Below are 24,866 nucleotides of genomic sequence, written 5' to 3'. Positions count from 1 at the left end.
AAGAGCCTTAGCCAGTAGCCAAAATCCCAGGGGTGACAGATGAAGACCATCTCTAGCAAGGCATTGAGGTCTGTCAATCATGTCATCCCAGGCTGACAGATACTGGATCCCTTAGAATGACACCAAAAACTAAGCCAATTATTGAAGTCAATCACTCTCTGTTTGTATTGAGGCATCATTCTAGGTGAAGGTAAAATGTTGCTTAAGACTAGGGTATACCTGCCCAAGACACATAGTCCAAGAGCTCAATCAGATCACTCTTCCTATAGTCCAGAGAGATATGTCTCAAGTCATTCACACCAACATGGACTATGACAGAGTCATAACAGTACCTGTTGTTAACAGACTTGAGTGCATGTGTGATATGGTGGATCCTGGCATATGACAGACAGCTGACCTTGACCTTTTCCTTATCCAGCCTGGTGAGCAGGACATCTGTGTGTCTCATGATGGAGTCACCTATGACTAATATGTTTGGTTCAGTGTTTATCCTTATGAACTTGACAAGTGAGACACTGGTGCATCAACTATTCCATGTACTGTATTCTGCAGAGGAAGTACTATGTGTAGCATGCTTGTGTTTGTGTATGGGTGGTCTCTGGTGTTTAGGTAAGTTTCAGGAGAGGACCTCCGCATATGTAAGTATGTGTGATGTGGGTTTGAGTGGAGTAGGTGGTGAGGTGTACATGCTGACAAACTGCTCAGTGTCAGATGTACTGACTGGCATGTGAGAGAGCATGAATTCAAGGTTTTTAATAAAGTTGCATCTCTCACATGTTGAATTTGTGTGGACTAGAAGTAGAGGGTTGCCTGTGTACATGAGACAGTTGCTACACTGCCTCAGGATGCCCATGTTGACCAAACTGGCTGGAGAAATTGTGGGAAGCTGTCCATCCATAGTGCTAGTTAAATTTATATATGGTCAGAAATAGAAATATGGCAGGAAAAGGGGTCTCATGTAGGAATAACTAGTGGGTGAGGTTTATTAGCACCTCAGAGGCTAGGCTTAGTGCTATACTAGTCAGTAGAACAGTTCTGCAGAAAAACACTTGAGGTTATTATCACAATGGGTGCTTACACAGCTTCACTAGTAATGCCTCTTTGCCCGAAAATGTGCTAAAGATGAGGAATACACTAATGGGATATAACTATGTCTAAGGGAAAAAATGTTGAAATTATCTGTCCAGCTATGGTGTACAATTGCATGGTAGTGTGAGGTGCTACATGATGTGTAAACAAGCAGAAACCCATTCAAGGGTGGGGCTTAAATACTAGAAGGTTAAAACCTAAAAAAAAATAAAAAAAAGAACCAATGAGGTGCTTACTCCAAGCCCTAGACCAGCCAACCTTTACCAGCTAGGTACCAATCAGCAAAATCCTCTCACTAGAGTGCACAAGGGCCCTTTCCAATCCAAGACATCCTGGAAAATGTATTCAGAACAAACAGCCACTACAAACAAACAGGCCCAGATGCAGCAAACCTGTATCTGAACTATGCTACAGCTACTAGCTACACTATTTTAGGTTGTAAGGGGTAAAGTTGGAGCTAAATTTGTTAGCCAGTAGGTTTGCTATTATCTTCTGGCTCAGTACAGCTGGCTCCATTAACAATGAGCTCTGCACATGACTGCGTACTGCCTTTGAGGTTGCTTTTCAAGTTACTGATGCTAAGGATATTGGGTGTGAATTATAGTGGATGACCTACTGCTTTTTGGAATACCATCGCAATACATTTAATGAAGTGTATTCTGACAATAAATAATGATTCAGTATGGAGGCTCTTCCCTCACACTCCTAATCTCTAAATAGAGTATACCAACTTGCAGAAAAAAGGAATAAATGTATTCTCCTTTACCTGAGTTAGTTCAGCTTGAGAAATACAGAGATGAGGTGTTTGGGAATAAAGTCTCTACATTAGGAGTGAAAACGGATGCAGCCCTCTTTGCAAAAGTGTTTTAAAGGACATCTTTCTGTATATGTATAACAGCAGTTAGATCTGGCAGGAGAGTATGGTTGACAGGTCAGATGTGTTTAAGTTCGGCATTATTAATGCAAAGTAGGTTTCATAAAGTGCTTTTGAATTAGCGGTGGTGGTGCTGCGGTAGCGTTGCTGCCTCACAGTAAGATGTTGTCCTGTTCGATTCTCAGCTAGAGCGTCTTCTTTGTGGAGACATGCATGAATGGGCGTACCTTTGTTGCAGGTTGTGCGTCAGGGCCGGCAACTTGGCACATAAAAATCTAATGCCAATCATTAGCAGACCGGAGTTCCGCTGTGGCGAGCCCTAACTGGGAAAAGCCAAAAGAAACAAGAAAAAAAGTTTCATAAAGTGCTTTTATTTAATTGTTTGTTTATATTTAAATGTGAATGTCCACCTTGGTGGTCCCATTTTTAGTGGAGTCCTGGAGAGTCAATTCTAAAGCCATCAGCAATAAGGAAACAGCAAGATGCAGCAGACATGCAGTTCAATAATGCACAAGATGTGGTAACAGAAGAAAGTGGAATATACGTTTATATATGTCAGATGAAATACATTTCTTAAAGCAAATACTAATGCAAATTAAAAACAAGTGCCACAACTGAAAATTACTCATTACAGAAAATGAGAAGGCAATTCATTGTCATTCTCTTGTTTCCAAGGTCACCTCCTCCAACACCTAAGCTGCTACACAAATCTGAGCCTTGTGGGTCACACTTAGGGCTCCACCCTTCTATGCCATAGAGCTGGGCATAACATTTGAAGGAAAGTTGTGCACACTGCAAAGTTAAAAAGCCACAAAGCTGAAGGCGTTTGGTAATTAGATTCCTATAATGCAGAAGACAGTTGCAGTAGAAAACATGTAGAGGATTAGAGACTCGGCCAAGCAATTGTTCCTTTGGTATGGTTAGTTTTGTGCCATATTTATTATCATTCAGTTTAATTTATTATATTTATTTTACAACTAGGTAGACAGGACAACTGAGAACCCCTTTTCAGACAAAAATGTAATTACATGGACTAGAAAAGTACAGATTATAATATATGTATAAACTTTAGAATGAAACAACACAGTGAAGACAAAACTATACACATCACATATCTTTTTTTTTTAATTTACATGATTTCAGTTCACCATCTTGGCTAAAAGACCTCACTTATATCAAGTTGGGCAAAGAGGGATATAAATTAAGCAGAGAGTCATTTCACACACAGTAGGTCATTACTGACTAGGTAAATGCTATTAAGGTACAAGTATTTATTGTCAGTAAAAAGCGTTGTTTTAGCCTTCAATAAATATACCAATAGGTTCATAGGTAAGTAAAAGGACAGCTGCCCTTGATGACCATTTTAAGCCTAGCCAGTATCCCTTTTTGTGCTCAAATTAACCTATCCCATTTAGTTAGAGACTGATCTTACCCATACCATGGTCAATAATTATATATTACCCCTAATAAGAATAACTGGAATCACACCATAGATAATTTGAGAGGATCCGTGTATAGAATATAGCATTTAGGAGCTTCTTCTATCCATTAGTAGTACAGGGGGCAGTCCTGGGTTAATTTTTTTGTTTCCCATCCATAGATCCAAGTTGCACTTGAATATGGATGGGATAATTTTGTTCTATGTGGATGGGGTGTCTATTCCAGAGTAGTGGTATCCTCTGGAAGATTTACCTATCACTTTAAACTATTCTGTTGATGTTGCAGAAGAGGTTTATATCCCTAAACTGAACATATCTGATGCCATTTGACTTACCAACGTGCAGTAAATCCATCAGTATTCATCCAGAGGATGTCTTGTATGTCAGGCAAAGGTCAACTCTTAGCAGTCTGTAGGATACTGTGTATAGTGAAAGGGCTTTGCATCGGTCCATGTAGGACATGTTGTTTAGGCCTTGTATCCTTTTAGTAAGGTATCTCTATGGGCATTCCAGTTGTTGCATGTGTCTGGGCAGATACATACCTAAGGGGTATTATGTTCAATGAATGACATAATGAAGGCTGACTAAAGAGGGACAATGGCATCCCTAGATCTAGACACAACCCTTTCTTTATAAGTTATACAATACAGAAGGACCGTCTTACAATAATGGACACATTGTTCAATGTAACAGACAAACAACAGAAGCAATAAACTATAGTGAGATGTGATCTAATAACTGATGTACTTATGTATTTATTTATTTATTTGAAGTTTGATGACCTGGCATGTCGAATTCAGCAAAAGCCCTTTTTCAACGGAAGCCCGGAGAGAAAAGCTCTAATACCAAAAACACTGACTATACAAATAATTAGAATAATGCAGGCTAAGCAAGATTTAACTAACAATAATTAATCTAAATGACTTAAGCAATAAATTTCACATACTAACAGTATATTATATAGACTAACAGTATAATTGTAATAAAACTGAAAAGATAGGATGTATAAGTAGCAAACGAAGAATATAAAAAGTAGGGGAAAATAAAGAATTTAGAAAGAAGTTGAGTATAAAAAGGTAGAGAACAGGTTCAATAATGTAGAAGTTAGAAATTAGACTTGAACCTCAGCACTGAAATAAATAGGACATGCTGGAGGGACAGATTCATAACCCAGAGGCTCTCTTCACTCTGGAATAAAATCCCAGTCCAGGTTAGGCAGAGTCCCTCACTGACTCTCTTCAAGAGGAATCTTGATGAGTGGATGGGAGATCGTAGGTTTACCCCGGGTATCACTTCTGTGTCACTGTTAGACAGAGGCACAGTATACTAACCTCGAAAAAGGGCATAGCAAAATTCATTTAAAATGGGTGGCGAAAGCCAAACACACTCTGGCTAGGCTTATAAATGCCCTAGGGCAGATAGCCTAGTATGAACCAATGAACCTATGAAAAGAAGCAAAAGTGAAGTAAAAAGTAAGAAAAAGGAATGCAAGATATGAGTGCATGGTAATAGAGAAAAATATTATTAACTACAGTAAATATAAATGATAATACAGCAGATATATGAGTTATGTAGAGTATTTACAGGGACATGTCCAGGATGTTAGCCAGTAACGTTTAAGAGCTTTTTTGAATTCATGAGCTTTAGTAATCATTCTGATGGAAAAAGGTAATTTGTTCCAGGAGAAGGCAATTGAGTAACTGTACAGATGTTGACCAATAGTACTTTTGGGCTTATAGATTTCCAAGGATGGATAATCAGAGCTCTGAAGTGTATGAGCTGAGGCATAGAGTGAGATGATAGAGGAGATGCCAGTACAAATGTTAGGTTTGCTAAGGATAGAATGTATGATAACAAGTTAAGGAAGCAGCAGATGATGATGAAGTTCCAACTGGTTAAGAGCTTTAAGAGAGAGAGAATGGTAGGAGTTGAAGGGCAGGTTAGCAGCAAACCTAGCAACTTTATTGTATGTAATTTCAAGCTTAGATTTAAGAGAGGATTGCAAACTGGTAAATATCTGTGAGCCATAGAAAACACTAGGAAGAAGGTAGGCATATGCTAGAGAGAGTTTGGAATCACTGGAGAGTAAATTTCTATTTTGAGAAAGTAAGCCAAGTTTTTGGTGTGTTTTTTTTTATACAATGATGTATGTGATGGTCAAATTTAAGTTGGTAATCAATGATAACACCCAGGAGTTTAGTGTGTGTTTCCACGTTGATGGCAGTGCTGCTAAGAGATGTGATACAAACACAGGTTTAGGATGAGAAATAGACTGTGGAAGAAATAAGAGAAAATAAGTTTTATTGGGGGTTAGAATAAGATGATTATTAGAAAGCCAGTTTTCTACAAAATTAAAAAAAATTGGGTAATGCTATGAAGGTCAGGCAGATTATTAGAAGTGGAGATTATTGTAGAGTCATCGGCATATTGTAATAAAGAAGAGTGAGGACAAAAGATGTAGAGGAAGTTAGTAAATATGTTAAATAATAAAGGACTAAGAAGAGAACCTTGGGGAACACGAATATTGATGGGAAGTAAAGAAGAAGAGGAAGAGAGCCATCTTACAGACTGCTGTCTATTGGAGAGGTAGCTGGAAAGTCATGAGATAGATGAACTAGAGAGATTAAGATCTGAGAGTGTGGAGAGGAGTTTAGGGTAAGAGATGGTGTCAAATGCTTTAAAGAGATCAAGAAAGAGACAGGAAACTAGTTTATTGCTGTCTCTAGCTTGAGAGATCATTTGAGTAAAGGAAATAAGAGCAGTAGTAGTACTATGATTAGGACAAAAACCATGTTAGGAGGAAGTGAGAAGATTTTCTTGAAGGAGATAGTCCTAGAGTTGGTTGTGAACACATTTTCAAGTAAATTATAAAGGGGAGACAAGATAGCAAAAGGTTGAAAGTTAGATAGTTCTGTAGAGTGAACACCCTTGTAATTGGAATTGAAAAAAAATTGTTTCCAGATTGTTGGGACAGTAGATTCACAGATAGAATGGTTAATAAGGCTAGAGATAGGATAGGCTACAGAGTTAGCAGCAGTCTTTAGAAAGACGGGAGGTACATTATCTACAGAAGGAGAGCATGGCTTCAATTTACTAAGGAGAGTTTTTATGTAGCTAGTAGGAACATTTTTTAGTGAGAAAGCAGATTTCTGACTAGAGGGGAGAGTATAGATAAGTTTGGATGAGTGATAAGTCTGACTAAGTTTACTAACAGAGTCAATAAAAAAGGAATTAAATATAGTAGCAGTTTCCAGAGGATTATTATGATATGGGTTAGATGAAGATGGCTTGCCAGGGTAGAGGATATTATTGATAGTGTTGCAAAACTTTTACGGTTACTTTGATGGTTTATCTGAGGTTTTAGATAGAAACTTTTCTTATCATTGTTGACATGTTTTTGTTAGATTTCAAAGTTGTTTATAAGTCTGGAGATGAATGGGGGGGGGGTATTTTAAGCCAAAGTTTCCAGGCATTGTGTCTTTTGACCATAAGTGAATGAGGTCAGCCAGGGAACAAAGAGATATTTGACTCCAGTGTTCCTAATGGGAGTAAGGGAGTTAAGAATATTAAGAAAAATGTGATTAAATTTGAGGACAGCATCATCAAAGGATAAATAGTTTAGGTAAGACCAGTTTACATGACAGAGCATGTTGTTAAATATGTCAGAATTAAAATTAGACAAGCTACAACAGAATTTATATTTGTGAGACCTAGTTAGTTGAAGGGAGAATCTTTGAATACAAGTAGGGGAGTGATCACTTATGGAATCAGGAAGAGTTTCTGAGTGATGGTAAAGATCAGGATTGGATACTAGGATCCAGTCTAAGATAGAGTAGGTGTTAGTAGGTTTGCTGAGACAAGTGGGTACAGAGATATGTTAAGAGAAATAATGTAAAGTAATACTATAGTTTGGGGAATTGGAGGTAAATATTTGCCAATCAATACTGACATCACCCAGTAAAATAGTTTTATGTATGTTGTATGTGATCCATGACAGAATGTATTCCAGAATAGGGATACTATTGCCTGGAGGAATGTAGATAGCAGCAATAGTAAGAAGTGTATGTTTATTGAGTTTACAGTTAACAAGTATGAGTTCTGTAGGATGGAAATTGGGGGGTGGGGTGGGAAATGAGGATACATTAAATTGATCTGAGTAAAGTATAGTTATGCCTCCATTTTTTTTATTAAGTTGATCAACTCTGAAGATGTTATAACCACAGGAAGGAAATGCCTTGTCAGACATGTGGGGTTTAAGCCAAGTTTCAGAAAGGGTTATTACGTCAGAAGAGTGTTGAGCAATACAAGTGTGGAATCCACTAACTTTATTAAGAATGCTATGGACATTTAGAAAGAAAAAGTTTAGACACTTAATGGGTAAATTAGGGTAAGAAAAAGAGGGTTGCAAAGAAAGGGAAGTAGAAGAGGAACTAAAGATGGGACCAGGATTAGGGCAAATATCTCCAAAGAGGAGCAAGGTATTAGTGGAAAACAGAGATATAGGCAATATAAAATAGAAGAAGTAAATTTTAAGCTTAACTTTGAGAGAATATGGCAAGTAAAGATTAGATTTGATATAGGGTAAGAAAAATTCATAGTGTAACATAATGAGGATGAAATAAAGACAGAGTAGTGTTTTTTTAAGTATGTAGTAAAGAAAATAGAAGTAGGTGAAGGACATATGAAAGTTAAATTAGTATAATAGTAGGAGAGGTAGGACAGTGATAGCAGAAGAGGTAGTAACGCAGGAAAGTAGCATGTTAAAGATTTAAAAATGTAAAAGAGGAAGAGTCTTATAGTGTAAATGAGAAAAGAGCTTTTAGTATGAGTGAGAGGGAAAAAGGGGGGAAATGATGTACACAGGAAAGGGTGAGTGCAAGTATGTGGAAAACTGAGTTAGAATAAGTAAAACGTTGAAAAGAAATAAGTGGCTAATGGTGAGTCAAATAAGTAGAATACAAGCAACAGGAATGCTAAAAGAAAAAGAGGAGTACTGAATAAGTATTGAAATATAAAATATGTATATAAGTAAAAAGTAGAACAGTCTCACAGGAAGAAAAAAGAAGGAAAAGGAAGGGTGTGACCAAATGCGAGAGGGTGAACTAGAGACTGGAGAATTGTAAGAGGAAGGGGGTGGTCAAGGGAGGGGTTAGAAAGGGATATATATAAATGAAATATATATATAAGAGGGGGTGGGTTTAGCAATTTTAAGGGTGAAGATGGTGAAGGTTTTGGTATTACACTCAATAGTGTATTACCGTACAGTCAGGTCCAGTAAGGATGATACTGAGTAGCATAAGCATCTAATCTGGGTTTTGAGTTTTAATACCACGGTTATTGATTGACTGTATTCCATGTACAACAAGTTTGATTTGGCAATGTAGTGTGGAGAGGTAAAGCCATAACTCTTGTCTAGACAACACAGGTTCAATAAGAGCTAGTTGATTGTTCAACTGCTATTTATGCAAGTGCTGTAACTGCAATGCAATATCGCTGAAGAACACTTTCAATGATCATTGAGTTTGGCCTTTTCCTCATTGTTGTGCAACTGTGGAATTATTATATATAAGCTGAAGGGTGGTGTCTCTCTGTTTAATACTAGGTGAGACTGAAGTTGAGTGCTTTGTTTTTGTAACCTGACAAAGACGAATCTTTCACCTACTTCATCTTGCCTTTCTCTAGTAAGTAAAAAGAAAGTAATAGTTATTTATATCAGTTAGGAAAATATAGTGAGATTAGTTAAGTACTGATTTTCTGTATCTGTGTGAATCTATTCATATGTGTTATTTTAATAATTCATGTGATTGAAATTCTGGTGTTTATTGTAAATACATATTTAGTATTTTATGTTATTTTATTATTTATTATTAAATATATTTTAAACTTTGAGAGCTGGTCTTTGAGAGAATATTTAACCTTTGAGAGTACTTATATCTATTGGTGACACTGTGGCCACTTCTAAAACCCTGACTGTTTAGTCAACATTACCATTTGTATTAATATTAATTTCACTCAGTATAATTGGATACCTTTGCAAGAGCCTTAGAGTAGCTGGCTTTGGAGTGTCTAATGACAGTGTAACTAACTTATATTCTGGGCAGAAGTGGCCAGTAAATCTGTGCCAGCCTTTCCCAGGTCTGTGTGTTTGTGAAAATCAAATCTCAATGTGTGTGCATGTGTCAGCTACTTGGAGGAGGGACATGAAGCACTGGTTTCACAGTTACTTTCAACCGCAGGCAGCAAGCCAAGTTCATAGTTAAACCTTGAAGGTTTGACAAGGTAAGAAAATATTTTTTACGTTACACCGTTTTATGAGTAGAGTAATTTTTGCAATTTGAACAGTAGGATTTTGTTAAATTCATCTGTATATTTATGTCCTACTGATATCTGTTTTGAATGCAGAAGTTAATAATATTGTAGAACTTGCTTACAGTATCTTAAAGAGATTCTCTTTTTTGGGTGGGGTAGTGGGAATTGTGACAAAATATAGGATGGATAATTTATTTATAACTGAACTTGATTTTACTCATAAGTTAAAGATAAATACATTGTAATCTGGGTTAATTACAGAGTATATAACTGTGATGCCCGTGCACTGGCCCACCAATCAAGGAGCCTCAATCCTCACCACTAACACCAGTGAGGGGCATCCACATAGGGGAGGATAACAAATACACACACAATAAAGTACAATTTCCCTTAAGAACACACATAGATCACAGTCAGTCTGGGGCTGTGTTTTCCCTTTGTCTCCAGATGCCAAATAAGACTCGCCACTGGCACAGCTATAGGGTCCAGATGTCAGGCTAGTGGGCAAGCTAAAACATCCAGCACCCTCTCTGTCCAACCAGTGCTTTGTGTCCTTACCCAAGTAGATGACACACACACACTTTGAGATAAGAGTTATATACAACCACACAGACACTCCTGGGGAAGGCTGGCACAGATTCTCCAGCTGTACCCTCTTTCTGCCCAATCTAAAAGGTAGTACCAGCTGCCACTATCCACTAATATCAGCTACTAATAAGGCACTTAACAAAGGGTGTCCAATTATTACTGTGCAATATTATTATCCAAATGGTAAGTGTAACTCAACAGTCAAGGCTTATTTGGAGTGGCTTTGTACAATATCACTGTATATATGCAATGTACTCTAGAACTTAAATTATCTCTACACAAAGCAGACACAGTTGAAAGGTTTAAAAATATTTAATAAAAAATAATAAAAACACAAGACAATATTTTGTACTTCACAGTGCTAGTCAAGAGTTCAGAGACAGGAAAATTCATAAAATAATACAGTAGAATAGTTCTGACATCAATACAGAAAAATAACTAATCTAATCTTCCTATTTCCTAGCTATATCTAAGAGAGAACACAGTTCTAAAATAAACTTACATATAGAGCATAGGCAGTGAGGGTGAATTGGATGTTCTCAAGACAAATGCAAAATGCCCTCTGATTCTCTCTCCTTAGATTGATAACACAGTGCTGCTTCACATTACATCATTCTTAACAATTTTCTGGTTTTCCTAAGCTAACAGAAACTCAGAGGTTAATAGCCCTTTTGATCTTGCAGCTGGTCAGGAAGCCAGAGCAATAAAAGAAATTATACATGTAAATTCTAGCCATTAACTCTGGCCTCAAAACAATAGGAAGAATTTCTTCATTTAGACATCTCGGATCCATGTTTTGACATCAAACAATTACACAATGCTTGACTTATCAGCCTTCCTACAGCAGAGTGCACTGTTGTCACATTTTTGCAGTTCTACATTTAACAGCATTTTCTTCCATTTAAGAGAACAAGCCTGTGGCTTATATTAATATTTACAAATGACAGAATTATCTACAAAATTCTATCTGGGTAGGCTGGCAGCCTTCACCTGTCTTCACAATAACTATGTATTGACAGTAAAGAAAAATCCTAATTTTGTTAGTATGATATCTAAGACATTGCTACCCCAGCTAAATTTTGTACTATTTGTTCCAAACTGTTTTAACTAAGAGTCAGAGAAATACTTGCATTTATCTATCAGATGTTGAGTAGTCTATCCAGTCAGTTTATGAATAGTTAAAATTCCACATAATTATTTATTTATTTTTGTGATTTAATCACAACATTCTTATGCTATACAGGGAATACAGATGGAGTATAATTTATCCATGATCAATTTCCAATGTTGGGTTTTCTTTGTTTCTAAATTTTGGGTGTTTTTTTACACACATACTGCGATACCACCATCCATAGGATGTGCAGTTATGAGGTAAATGGAAATACTGCTTTCATGAAGAAAGTAAAAAGAGGAGTCTGAGGACTGATTGTTGTGGCGCTCCCATTTTGACTAGACCAGGGTGGGATGGAGGTGGGCCTACAGCTTTTGTAACACATATTTGCTATAGATAACTGGTGAAGCAGTGCAGTTCAGTTTTTTTTACACCATACAGGCACACCTCTGTCTGATGCCTTTGTTAACCTACAGAACAGAACAGAAGGATTTTGTGAGATTGTTGAGACAACTCTAGATAGATAACCTCAGTCCACTGTTCCACAGATGTTTATCAATAGTAGTATAAATATTGTCATCAGGTGCTGTCTCTGAAATCCATACCATGTTTCAGAGAGGAGTCCATATTTCTCAATAAGCTTTATCAGTTGAACAAGTGGAGGTCTTCTGAGCTCCTTGGTCAGGCAGACAGCACAGAAACTGGCCTATGTCATTCTATTATTATTATTATTATTATTATTATTATTATTATTATTATTATTATCATATTAATGCTGGTTTACACATAAAATGACTGAACACATCTTCCACGTTTTAAAGATATGTTATGTTTATTTATTTGTTAAGCGGGTTAGTCCAACTGGGCGATGTCCTTTCTCAGAGGAGACCGAGAAGAAAAGCTCCAAAGGTACAGTACAATAAACATTATATAACATAGACAAATGATTATAAGAGAAACACTAGTATATGACAACTAACAGTAAATAATTAGGTCAGTTGTTTCAGGTGAACAAAATAAAATAAAATAAATACAACATATACACAAGCTAGCAAAGGGAAAAGAGAGGTATAGAAGATAAGTATGTGGAGTATATACAGGTGGAGAAACCCAGGTAGGAAGGCAGTTGAGAGAACTGCTGTAGTAAAACCAAAGAGGACTGCAGTCAATTAGTAGAGGAAGATATCTTATGTTGGGTCATGTTAATAGTGTGACTCGGTGGCAAAGAAATAAATATGTTACAGGTTCTGATGAATTTAGAGTATAATCTAGAAGACCTGCCCTACCACAGATAACAGCATCTTCAAGTCAGTGACTGACATCTGCTGTTCCTTTTTGTGAGTGGACTTGACTCTCCCAGAATATTGTTAGATTTATTGCTAGAAACATTTAAGTTTCCTGGAAAAGTAGATGTCCTTACATTCACTGGTGCAGTATTCACTCCCTCCCTCCAGCTCCCTGGTCTTTTTTTCCTTCCTGGATGTGCAAGTTCTCCTTGGTTTTCCTTGGACTACTGTTTCTACTGGAGCAATCAACTCTGAGGATGGTATGCCTGAACGTCACCTTTATGCCCTACCCATGCAAGGGGTGTGCAGGTGACATTCAGCATACCTTAAAGCAATGGTAGACTTTGGTAAACTGTCCGGACAGTGGGCTTCATGGCAGGGAATCCCATTTGTAAAGAATACTACAGCAATGAAGGCAAGGACATCTACCATTATGGTCAGATTTTACACAACTGTACTTTTGCCTTTGATAAGATTGCTTTCAGTTCATTACATGTATCAACGGTTTACTCCATGCTAAAAAGGCTCTTTGGAGCTTCATCGTGAGCCAAAGTGCAAGTAGTTTTTATACCCATTTGATACTGAAACAATAGTTTTATTTTGCAGGGACAGCAGAATGCTTACGACTCTAAAACTGTACTAATGGGTCTATTAAGATTTCTCTTAGAATGATCAGTATTGTAATTTGAAGATGACAAATGGATATTGCTCCAAATTAGTGCTTTTCATGTGGCAAGTCTTTTCATACATTGTGTGTGTGGTTGCACTCTCACGCACCCTCTGATACACATTATAGCTACCTCCAGCGTCACCTTTCATTTTTCTTTGACTATTTCAAAAAGTGAAAAATACCTTTCTGAAACAATGCTCCCAAATTTCTATGATTTGAGAACTTGTGTTTTGGGAAAAGGTAAGGCTTCCCAGAGAGACAACGATGTGATATCCAGTCTGTAGTTGATAGCTCAGTCAGGACATGGGACATAAGTGTAAATGGTCAGCTATGATCAGTGTACTACTCCTCTAAACAAATGTAAAATAAAATAAAGAAAGCTGTTTTGTTTGCAAAAAAAAAGAACCTGAAGGTAAGGGTGTACTTTTAATTTTAAATTTAACTTTAACTTAACCCTAAATTGAACTTAAACTTAACGTTATATTATTGGCAGAGAAAATGGTACTTGTACAACAGTGGTCAGCAAAAATGTGGGGTTCAAAAACTGATGTCATTAAGTTCCTGTGGTCAACTAATATGTAAATTAATACTAAAACTATATACCTAGTAACTTTTGGGTTTGACCTTCAGGGTTTGGTGACCTTTTGTGATAATACAAATTTACTAAATATGTCTTGTGGAATATATTTTCCTTGAAGGCCCTGGTGGTAGGTGAAGAATCCCATTATCACTGCAATACTTCCACACATACATGTGAGGCTGGCTTGTCACAGTTCATTTTGTACCACTGATGCAAGTGGATGTCAGGCTGTAAAGATGCCCCATTCTATTGTGCTTAAACTGACAACAGTATGAGGTCACTTAGATCCGCTCCACCAAAAAAAACACGTTTAGGTCGGGGGATGGAGGGGGAAGTCAAGGATGAATGAAGATTTGACAACATAGGTGGAACGATATGGTGAGTACATAACTTCTTTATCTGATGTTGTCAAACTTCATTCCATCCTTGAAAGGTGGGACAGAGTCCTAAGCTACCCAAATTCCTGGGTGGAATCATGGAAGGATATTCTTGAGCACCGTTGAGCCGAAAGACAATTGTCCCCTAGAGACCAGGTCCAATTTGTAAGAGTAATAAAGGTATGAGGAGTAGCTCAAGTAGCTGCTACATGTCATCTATAGAAGCTCTGGATTGAAAAACAGATGAAGTAGCTAAAGACCTTGTAGAATGTGCTTTGACTGGTTTGGTCAAGGTTAAATTATTCTTATCATAAATGAATGAAATGCAGTCTGTCAGCCACTAAGAAAGAGTACTTTTGCTGACTACTTTGCCCAACTTTGCACTAGAGAAAGAAACAAATAATTGACTGGACCTTTCTTATGTCTTTGGTCCTGCGAAGACAGATCTGTAGTTGTCTATAGATGTCTAAAAGATGCAAGGCGCTCTCTGCTTTATTAGAGTGGTTAGGGAAGAAAGCTGGTAAATCAATGGTCTGGTTCATGTTTGTCTGTGATACAACCTGGGGAAAGAAGGAAGGGTTATTTCGCAAGGATACCCTATCCTTGTGGAAAATAATGTAAGGAGGTTCGGATGATAAAACCTGAATCTCTGAAATCCTTCTGGCAGAGGAAATGGCTACCAAAAACAGTGTCTTCCAGGATAAAAACTTTACGTCACAATCCATAGAGAGTTCAAAGGGAGAATGTGTCACTTCCTGAAAAACTAGATTCAAGTCCTAAGGAGGTGTTGGGTCTTTGAATGGAGGCTTTAGCAGAAGAGTGCCTCTTAGAAATGATTTACAAAGGCTATGAGAGGCTAAGGAATGTTCATCTAAACCATTATGAAAATTTAATAATAGCAGCCAGTTGTATTTCGATAGTGGAAGGAGAAACTCCAGCGTTAAACAGCGAGGATAAAAAGTCCAGTACGTGTTATATGGAAGCTGTAAAAGGATCTATTTGTTTTTCAAGGGCCCAAAAAGTGAATTTCTTCCACTTGCTGGTGTAAAGCTTTCTAGTGGAAGGTTTGTGGGCTGATAAAAGAATGTGGCGTACTGGGGAGGAAATATTTGGATGGCTGGCAATTAATGGAACTGAAGGAACCATGCAGTTAGCTTGAGGTTCAAAGTATTTGGATGAACAAGACTGTCTGGATGGGACAGGAGATCTAGCACTGTGTCCAGAATCAAGGGCTGTTGAGTTAGGTGAGGCCAAAGAAAGGGGAACCAAATCTGTCAAGGCCAAAAGGGAGCAATGAGGATTACTGTACTCTTCAACCTGCGTGCTTTCTGTAAAAATTTTGGAATTAGGCGTATAGGTAGAAAGGCATATAGGAAACCAGGGGGACAATCATGGAGAAAAGTGTCTCTTGGTGACTCTCCCAAAGAGGGAATTAGGGTGAAGTATTTGTTGCATTTGTTGTTTAGGAGGGATGCGAAAAGACTGCTGCAAAGTTGACCCCAAAGATGGAAAATCATTTTTCTGCATTCAGATTGTGAGACCACTTGTGAGGCTAAAGGATACATCTGCTCAGCTTGTCCATAATCACATTGGAGCTCCCCGGTATGTGCGTTGCTATTAGAAAGAGGTTGTAAGAAATCGCTCACTGCCACACTCTGAGTGTTTTTCGACAAAGGGGGCAAGACTTGGTTCCTCCCTGTTTGTTGATGTACCAAACTACTGACATGTTGTCTGTTTGAATTGCAATAGTCCCTTGAGGAAGAGCTGTCTGAGAGGTCTACAATGCGAGAAGCACCACTCTTATCTCTAGAACATTGATGTGCAAGTTGGCATCTATAGGAGACCAAGTGCCATGGACCGTTTTGCCCAGATAATGCCCCCCCACCTCATTTGGGAGGTGTCAGTGGTCACTATGGCCATGGGCTCCGGAAAGACAAAGGGATGACCATGAAGAACTTGATGTGACTGCATCCACCAAAGAAGATCTGTCTTGCAATGTTTGGTGATCAGGACTTGTTGTGACAACGAGTAATGAAGTATGGACCACTGGGAAGCTAGTAGCCATTGAAGAATTCTCATGTGAAACCTGGTTAGCAGCACCAGAGTTATAGAAGTTGTCATGGATCTCAAGGCTTGGAAGACTAAATGTGCTGGAACTTTGTTCCTGAAGATTAACTTTTCTGAACCTGGACTACAATTCTCTGGTGACGATCTGGGGGAAGAGATGCTGTCATTGTCTGAATATCCAATACTGCCCCTATGAACTCTAGGTTTTGTGTTAGAGTTAAATGTGATTTTTCTAGGTTTACTGTTATCGCCAGCTGAGCACAAGTGCTGAGGGTGTAGTCCTAGCTATTATCAGCTGATGCTTGCTTGTAGTGGTTATGAGCCATTTGTACAGATAGGGAAACACATGGCCTCCTTGTAGCCTCAAGCGAGCTACTACTACTGCCATGCATTTGGTGAACACCTTTGGGGTTGTGGTGAGTCCAAAGGGCAGTACTCTGAATTTGGTAGTGACTGGCTCCTAATCAGAAGCAAAGGAACTTTCTGGAACATTTGTCCATCTTTATGTGGTAATACGCACCCTGAAGGTCTATTGAGCACATCCAGTCATTTTTCTTCAGAAAGGGAAGAACAGACTATACCATGACCATCCAGAACTTCGTTTGTTGAACTGATTTGTTAAGTACACTGAAATCCAAAATTGGTCTCCAATCCTCTGTCTTCTTTGGCACTAAAAAGTCTTGAGTAAGTTCCAGATCCTTCTTGGTCTAGCGGAACTTGTTGGATGACCTTTTGTCCAGCAATTTTTGGATTTCTTGTACTGCTGCATCTCTCTGACTGGGTGGAACATCTGGGATTTTCTTCTGAAATGGGGGAGGTTAAGAAATGGGAATGGTATAACCTCTGTATATGATCCGTTGCATCCAGGAATCTGTTGTTATGTCTCACCAGGTGTTTAGGTGCAAGGATAAGTGTCCCTCAGCTGCTTCCAGAGGAAGACAATCGGACCTCTCTTCAGAAGCACTGAAATAACTTGCTTGGGAAAGAATCTCTGAAGCCCTGGTTTTGCAGACCACCTCTGCCATGAGGGAGGCATCTCCCATTCTGGTTCTTCCCTCTGCCCCTGGGGCAACTGCTTTCATGATTATTCTGGAAAGCCCCTTAGGATTTTTTGAACCACATTTTACCACCACTCCTCTGGTTCCTAGAAAAGAACCTTTGGGGGTGGAAAATGTATGCCGACAGCAGAAAGGGTCTTACCATCTTTCTCACACCTGGACAAGGTTTCTTTGACTTTGGGCCAAATAAGGATGTTCTGTCAAAAGGAGAATTGATGAAATAAGACTTGAATGGTTCCACAAAATCACAAAAGCGCATCCAGGTGTGTCTCCTAATGGCTACACCTGTACCTGCTGCTCTAGACACTCCTTTGTCTGTATGCACTATCAGCCTCATGGACGAATTGGACACAGACTCCAGGGTGGCTAACTGGGAAGCCACTTTGTCCTGGACTTCCTCAGCTACAGCTCCTGCCAGAGTGTCTGATAATTCCTTGATCAGATCCCATTGGACTCTGGTTAAATTGCCAAGTAGTTCAAGGACCTTATGGCAAAGGTCTTTGAAGTGTAGACCCACTTGCTGAATCTGTCCATAGCCTGGGACTCCCTGTTGGGCAGATAGACAGAGGAACTCTCCTCAGCCAGTTCCTTTTTAGTAGCTGCCGCTATGACCATAGCATCAACTGTCAGACCCTTGGCCCAAAATTGTTTATCTTCAGGTGTGGAAAGTATTTTGTCTGGTCTCTTGGGGATGGGCTCGACGGAGTCAGGGGCCTTCCATGCCTATTGTGAAATCAACTGAATGAGTTCACCAACTGGTGGAGTCACCCAAGAGGTAAATGGCTGGGTGCCAAATGCCTGCAGGTAGACAGACTCCTCAGAGGAAAGGTTTTGGGACTTCCAGCCACTCCTCTGCTTCAGAATTTCCAAGATGTCTTGAAAGGAGACATCTTCAGGGGGTGAGCATGGGGACCCCTCCCCTTCATCGAAATCTGTATCTTTGGTGACTGATTCCTGGGGGGAGTCCAAGTACTTCCTCTTGCACTTCTTTTTGTGTGGGACCTCCTCAGGAGGATAAGCTGGGGAGGTATCAGAGGATGACAGTACTGGTGACTGTGACAACTGAGGCTTCAGCACCTGCTGTCCCTGTGGACAGGCAAATGGAATAGTAGAACTAGGGGGGACCTGTTCTGATGGAGTAGGCAGTAACTGAATCTCTGCTAGAGAAATGGCCATCTGCAGAGTCTTGAAGGCCAGTCCCCTTAAAGAGGGAAGAGAGCCTGAAACAGAGAAAGACTGCCTTGGGACTGGGGTCACTCCCACTCTGAAGAACCAAACCTCGAGGCTGAAGCCTGTGCCAAACTGATTCGAGCTGAAGTTCCAAGGTGCTGGGGTGGCTCCAAAAAGCCTGGAGTTGAGACCTGCTCACCAGAGCCAACAGGGTAGCTACGGCTCTGGGAGGTCTCCGGTTCTGAGATAACCGAAGAGCTCAAGGTAATTGTCATAGGTTCATAGGTTCATACTAGGCTATCTGCCCTAGGGCATTTATAAGCCTAGCCAGAGTGTATTTGGCTTTCGCCACCCATTTTAAATGAATTCTGCTATGCCCTTTTTCGAGGTTAGTATACTGTGCCTCTGTCTAACAGTGACACAGAAGTGATACCCGGGGTAAATCTACGATCTCCCATCCACTCATCAAGATTCCTCTCGAAGAGAGTCAATGAGGGACTCTGCCTAACCTGGACTGGGATTTTATTCCAGAGTGAAGGGAGCCTCTGGGTTATGAATCTGTCCCTCCAGCATGTCCTATTTATTTCAGTGCTGAGGTTCAAGTCTCTCGAGCGCGTAGCTCGATGGAATTTGGATTTTCTGAGGTGCAGCATGTCCATTAATTCTGGGTTGGACATGGCTTTATACGTCAGGCACAGATCGCCTTTGAGCAGGCGGTATGCCACTGAGTAGAGCTGGAGTTTCTTTAACCGGGCAGCATATGGCATCTGTTTGAGCCCTTTGATCCTCTTGGTGAGGTACTTTTGGGGTCTTTCCAGTTGCTGCAGGTGTCTGGTAAGGTACATCCCAAAAGGGGCATTGTACTCAATTATGGGCCTGATGAGGGATGAGTAAAGAGGCACGATGACCTCCCCTGATCAAGATGTGAATCCCTTCATGATTAGGTGGGCTATATAAAATGTTTTTCTAACCACTTTGGCCACGTGGTTTTCAAATGAGCGATTGCTATCAACTTGGGACCCCAGGTCCCTAATTACTTCTTCCGTACTTAATGGATTACCACCTATGTGGTAATTTGTGGGCACTTTGTTTTTGCCAAAGGGGATGACTATACACTTTTTGGCATTTAGCTTGAGGCCAGGCTCTGGCACCAGTTGTCTGTTTCTATGAGGCCCTTTTGTAGGATGCTTGTGTCGGCTGGAGAGTTGATTATGGTGCCTAGTTTGCAGTCATCTGTGAACTTGGTCAGCCACAGTCCTTCCGTGTTGGCCTGTACCTCCGAGAAATATATACCGAACAAGAGAGGTCCCAGGACTGAGCCTTGTGGGATGCCACTTGTAATTGGTTTGGAGTCTGACATGGCTCCAGCAATTCTAACCATGTGGGTTCTGTCCTTGAGCCAGTTTGCAACCCATCTAGTGACATAGGGGTTTATATTTAAGCTGGTGAGCTTATCTATAATGCCCGAGTGGGGTATTGTATCAAAGGCTTTTGCGAGGTCCAAGTAGGCTGTGTGGACAATGGCCTTGGTGACTGTTTCAAAGAAATTGACCAGGTTTAAGAGGCAGGATCTGCCCTTAACAAAGCCAAACTGGGTAGGATCCAGTGTCTGTAGGTCCCCAATATCTTTATTTATGAGGTCCATGATGATCCTTTCCATAGCTTTGCAGACCAAACTAGTCAGGCTTATGGGGCGATAGTTTCCAGGATCCGTTGAGGCACCACCTTTGTGGAGAGGGACCACTGTTGCTGTATGCCACTCTTTGGGTACATATCCTGTAGTAAGGCTGGGATTGAACAGTAGTTTTATGTTTGGGTTTAGCTCTTCTTGGAGTTCATGTAGGACGCAGCCCGGGACACCGTCTGGTCCCATTGATGCTGTGTTTTTTGCTTTGGAGAGGGCGGCTCTTACCTGAGCATTTGAGATGTCAGGGGGGCCACACTCTGCTGGGATAGATATTTGCCCTTTTGGTGGGGAGGGGGATGTTTGCGCTGAACCTGTCAGCTAGGATGTTGGCAATGTCTGTGGGTTCGGTGTATTTTTTGTCATTTTGGACTAATTCTGAACATATCTGGGAATTCCCACCCAGGTTCCTAACATAACTAAAGAAAGCCTTGTGATTATCCTTAGTGTCCTGTGCAATTTTTCTCTCAAAGCTGACCTTAGACGATTTTATGAGTGCCCATAGTTTTTTGCTAATACTGATCAGAGATGCCTTCCCTTTTTGGGATTTTGCTCTATCATGTAGTAGCTTCCTCCTTCTATTGTATAGTTTGCTTATGGCTGGGGTCCACCAGACAGGATGCCTGCCTTTGGAGGATTGGGTCTTGGTTTTATTTGGGATTGCATGATCCATGCATTCCTGAAGGTGTTCATAGAATGCGTTTATAAAGGATTCTGCGGTCTGGACCGTATTTTCCACAGGCCTGGGGGCTTTGAAGGATTCCACCTCGGTTTTGAGGAGTGTGAAATTTGCTTTAGAGAAGTTTTTCACTGTGGTTTAATGGGCAGGGGGTGGGGTCGGGATGTGAATATCCAGTGAGATTAGTTTATGGTCTGATCTTACCAGTGAGGGATACACTTCTGGTCTGGAGCATAGAGCCCCCATGTTGGTGATGATCAGGTCCAGTATGTTTCCCCTCTTGTGGGAGTGGTAACAAGTTGTTCCATAGCATTTGAGTTTATAAATTCTAGGAACCTTTGGGCTAGGGTGTTGGAGCTAGAGTAATGCTCCCAGTCTGTGTTTGGGTAGTTGAAGTCGCCCAATATAATGGTGTTTGGAGAGACCTTCATATTTTCCAGTGTTCTCAGGAAGGCCGAGTGGGGTTCCTGGGTTTGGGAGGGTGGTCTGTAGCAGACTATAAACTGGAAGGCAGTTTTACCCACTGTTAGTTGCACATGGATAGTCTCTGATGCTTCGTGCTGTGCCACCAACCTGGAGGTGTGGGTATCTTTGACGAATATTGATACTCCACCTTCTTTTGTGGTTTGGTCCAAGTTTTGGAGCTGAAAACATGATATCAGGTATAACCTGGTAGTGTTAGGGTGCTCTCAGGAGCCTTGAACCAGGTTTCTGTTACTGCACAGATATCGATGTTCTCCATGCTAAGGAGAGTTTCGAGTGCAAGCATCTTGACGTTTAGACTTCTGGCGTTGAGTAGCATTACTCTTAGTTTCTTATCCCTTGTGATACCTATGGAGGTGGGTTTGTCTTTTGAGCCTTGCCTAAAAAAGGCACTATGGGGGTGGCAAGAGCCTATGCCAATATCAGAAAGCCCAGGGGTGACAGGTGCAAGCCGTCCCTAGCGAAGCATCGTGGCTTGTCGAGCATGTCATCCCAGGCTGACAGGCATTGGATCCCCTTTGAATGACACCAATACTTAAGCCAATTGTTGAAATTGATCATCTTGTCTTCATATTGTGGCATCATTCTTGGTGAGGGTAAGATGCTACTCAAGGTCAGGGTCATACCGGCCCGTGCTACATGCTCAGAGAGCTCCTCTATGTCTCTTTTCATGTAGTCCAGGGAGGTACGTCTCAGGTCATTCACACCAGCATGGACAATGACTGAGTCATATTTGTACTTGCCTTGGAGTGACCTGAGTGCTTGTGTTATGTGGTGGATCCTAGCGCCCGACAGGCAGCTCACCGTGGCCTTCTTCTTGTTCAGCCTGGTGAGCGGGAAGTCAGTGTACCTGACGATAGAGTCACCTATTACAAGTGTATCAGGTGTGTTGTTTAGCCTTAAGGGCTGTGACTGTTCGGCACACTGGCTTTGTGAGCTATGTGTTGCACGTGTTTTGTTTTGGGATAGCGGTTGCTTGGGTGTCTGCTTTGGAGGTCTCTGCTGCTTAGGCAGATTTTTATTTAGAACCTCTGAGTATGTTTTTGTGTGTTTATGCGTTTGGTTTGCTGTCGTGGTAGGTCTATGTGAGACTGGAATTGTAGTGAGTGTGGTTTCCTTCTCCTCCTGACTGGTTACACCAGTACTGAGTTGAGAGAGCTTAGCCTCCAGTTTGGCTATATGGTTGCATCTCTCACATGTGTTGGAATTTGTTGGGAGGAGGAGAGGGTTGTCTGTGTACATGAGGCAGTTGTAACATTGCCTCAAGATTCACAGATTCACCAGCTGGACTGGAGAGGAGATTGACAACTGACCTTTGGACATGCTAGAATAGTATTGAGAATTCCTTTATAATTGAAAAAAAGGGCCATTGGGGAACAAGGTACTCAAGGGGAGTTTGTGAGGGTGTAGTGCTTTTAATTTTTTAGTGCTGACTTATATAATTGCTTTTGTGAGCAAGTGCCAGGCTTTAGAGTAGGAATAGGGTGTTTATTATGAGAACTAGATCAGTTCTAAGGGAAAAAGTGAAGACCAGACTTTGTGGAGCCAAGAATGGTTTAAACCCAATTAAGCGGAGCTGCCCGATGCTGCGCTATGCGCAAAATCGCGCAAAGCTGCACCAAAGCGGGTTTTATACAGGGGGACTTGAAAGAGCTAGAAACTGGCCCAAAACAGCCAATAGACTACCAGATTCTTGTGCTGGGAACACTCCTCCAGGGATAGATAGGCTGCTCTAAGCTCCCCAGAAAACTCTAAGAGCTCTGAGGAAGTTAGAGGAGGAGTAGTCAACAGGATGAAGGAAGATGTTTTGGTACCAAGACCAGAAGGAATTGGTACCGAAGGTGGGCCTGAAAGCCCTCTAGACCTGAGTATTTTGTCTTTTCCCGGTTAGGGGGTCGTCACAGTGGAACGCCTGTCTGCTAATGATTGGGAGTGGATTTTTACGGTGCCGAGTTGGCAGCCCAATGCCCAACCTTCAAAGAAGGCACACCCATTCATGCATGTACCTACCTGCATGTCTTTAACGTCACTCGACCATGGGGAGGACATGCAGACTCCACACAGAAGGTGCTCCAGCCGAGAATCGAATGGGAGAACCTCTTGCTGTGAGGTGACAACGCTAACCACTGCACCACCGCGGCTCATAAAATCTTATTCACCAGCCTCTTCACGTCCAGTTCTGTGAGGCTTTTGGTGGAGCGGATGGACGAAACTGAAGGAGACTTAGACCTCTGCAAAAACACTTCTGATAATTCTCCAGCAAAAGGATGAACTGAAGGGGAGTAAGATGTTCTATGTCTAATAGTCGTAGTCAATGGAACAGAGCCAAATCCTGTGTTGAGGCCTTCCACAATTGTAGTTGGTGCCAAAATTGAAGTTGTTGGTACCAATGACTCAGAAAAAGAGGCTTTTGGTTCCAAGGGAACAGCTGGAATCAAGCTCTTCAATTTTGTGGCTTTCTGAACCAACGGGGAGGTCGGAACTGATGAACTGCATTTTTTATCTTTGTCAGTAGATGAAGCAGAGGAGGAAGATGAGATATCTGTTTTAGCTTTATCAGCAGTGGATGAGGCTTCTCCAAAAGCTGATGACAAAAGTCCTTTTAAAATTAGTTAGTTGCATCTTTCCACTAGAGCACGGTGGCTAAAGGCATGACAAATACCACAATCTTCCTGTAAATGATGAGGACCAAGTCAATACACACATAGTACATGAAAATTTGACAGGAGAATTTTATGGCCATGCTTCTGGCATTTTTTGAAGCCAGAGGGGCCCTTACCCTTCTTAGCCATGACAAGCAGTGAAACAACAGTTATAGAGAAATTGTTAAGGAAGTCTCACTTCACAATGGACAGGGAAAGTGAGAGCAGAAGAGATAATATTTATATTTAACCTAAAGGACACAAGAGACAGAGGGAAACTATCAACAATGATCGGGAAGTACACAAATGTGTATAAAAAGGGGAAAGGTATTAACAATAATACTATTAGAAGTGTAAAAATAAGTAAGACAGAAAAACATAGACAGAAACTGCAAGGAAAGGACAAAAATTTTACCTTAATCTAGTAGTGCTTGAGAGTAATGGCTAGACACGACAAGCGGCAAATGAGATGTGAGGTAACTCAGAGAGAGGGATTCTGGGTAGAGGCAAAGCTCGAGAGTTTTTGGCTGGCACGAGCTGTAGTAACGGCCCGGTCGGTTCCAAAATCGAAACCTAGCCCATCTGTCAAGGATGGAATGAAGTTTGACAACATCAGATCATAATGTGAAGTTGTTAATTGCGCCGATTATTCTCACTGATGGGTTGGAGCCAATCCTCGGCTCCGACACGACCGATAGCAAGCTCAAGGTTTGCCAGTAGCTCGAGACCAGCCCCTTATCCCACCATGCACTGCTAGAAT

This window comes from Protopterus annectens, chromosome 5.part0 (genome assembly GCF_019279795.1).
Source record: "Protopterus annectens isolate FY-2018-M chromosome 5.part0, PAN1.0, whole genome shotgun sequence".
NCBI lineage: Eukaryota > Metazoa > Chordata > Ceratodontiformes > Protopteridae > Protopterus > Protopterus annectens.
The sequence above is the reverse complement of the archived record's forward strand: the minus strand, read 5'-3'. Positions refer to the sequence as shown.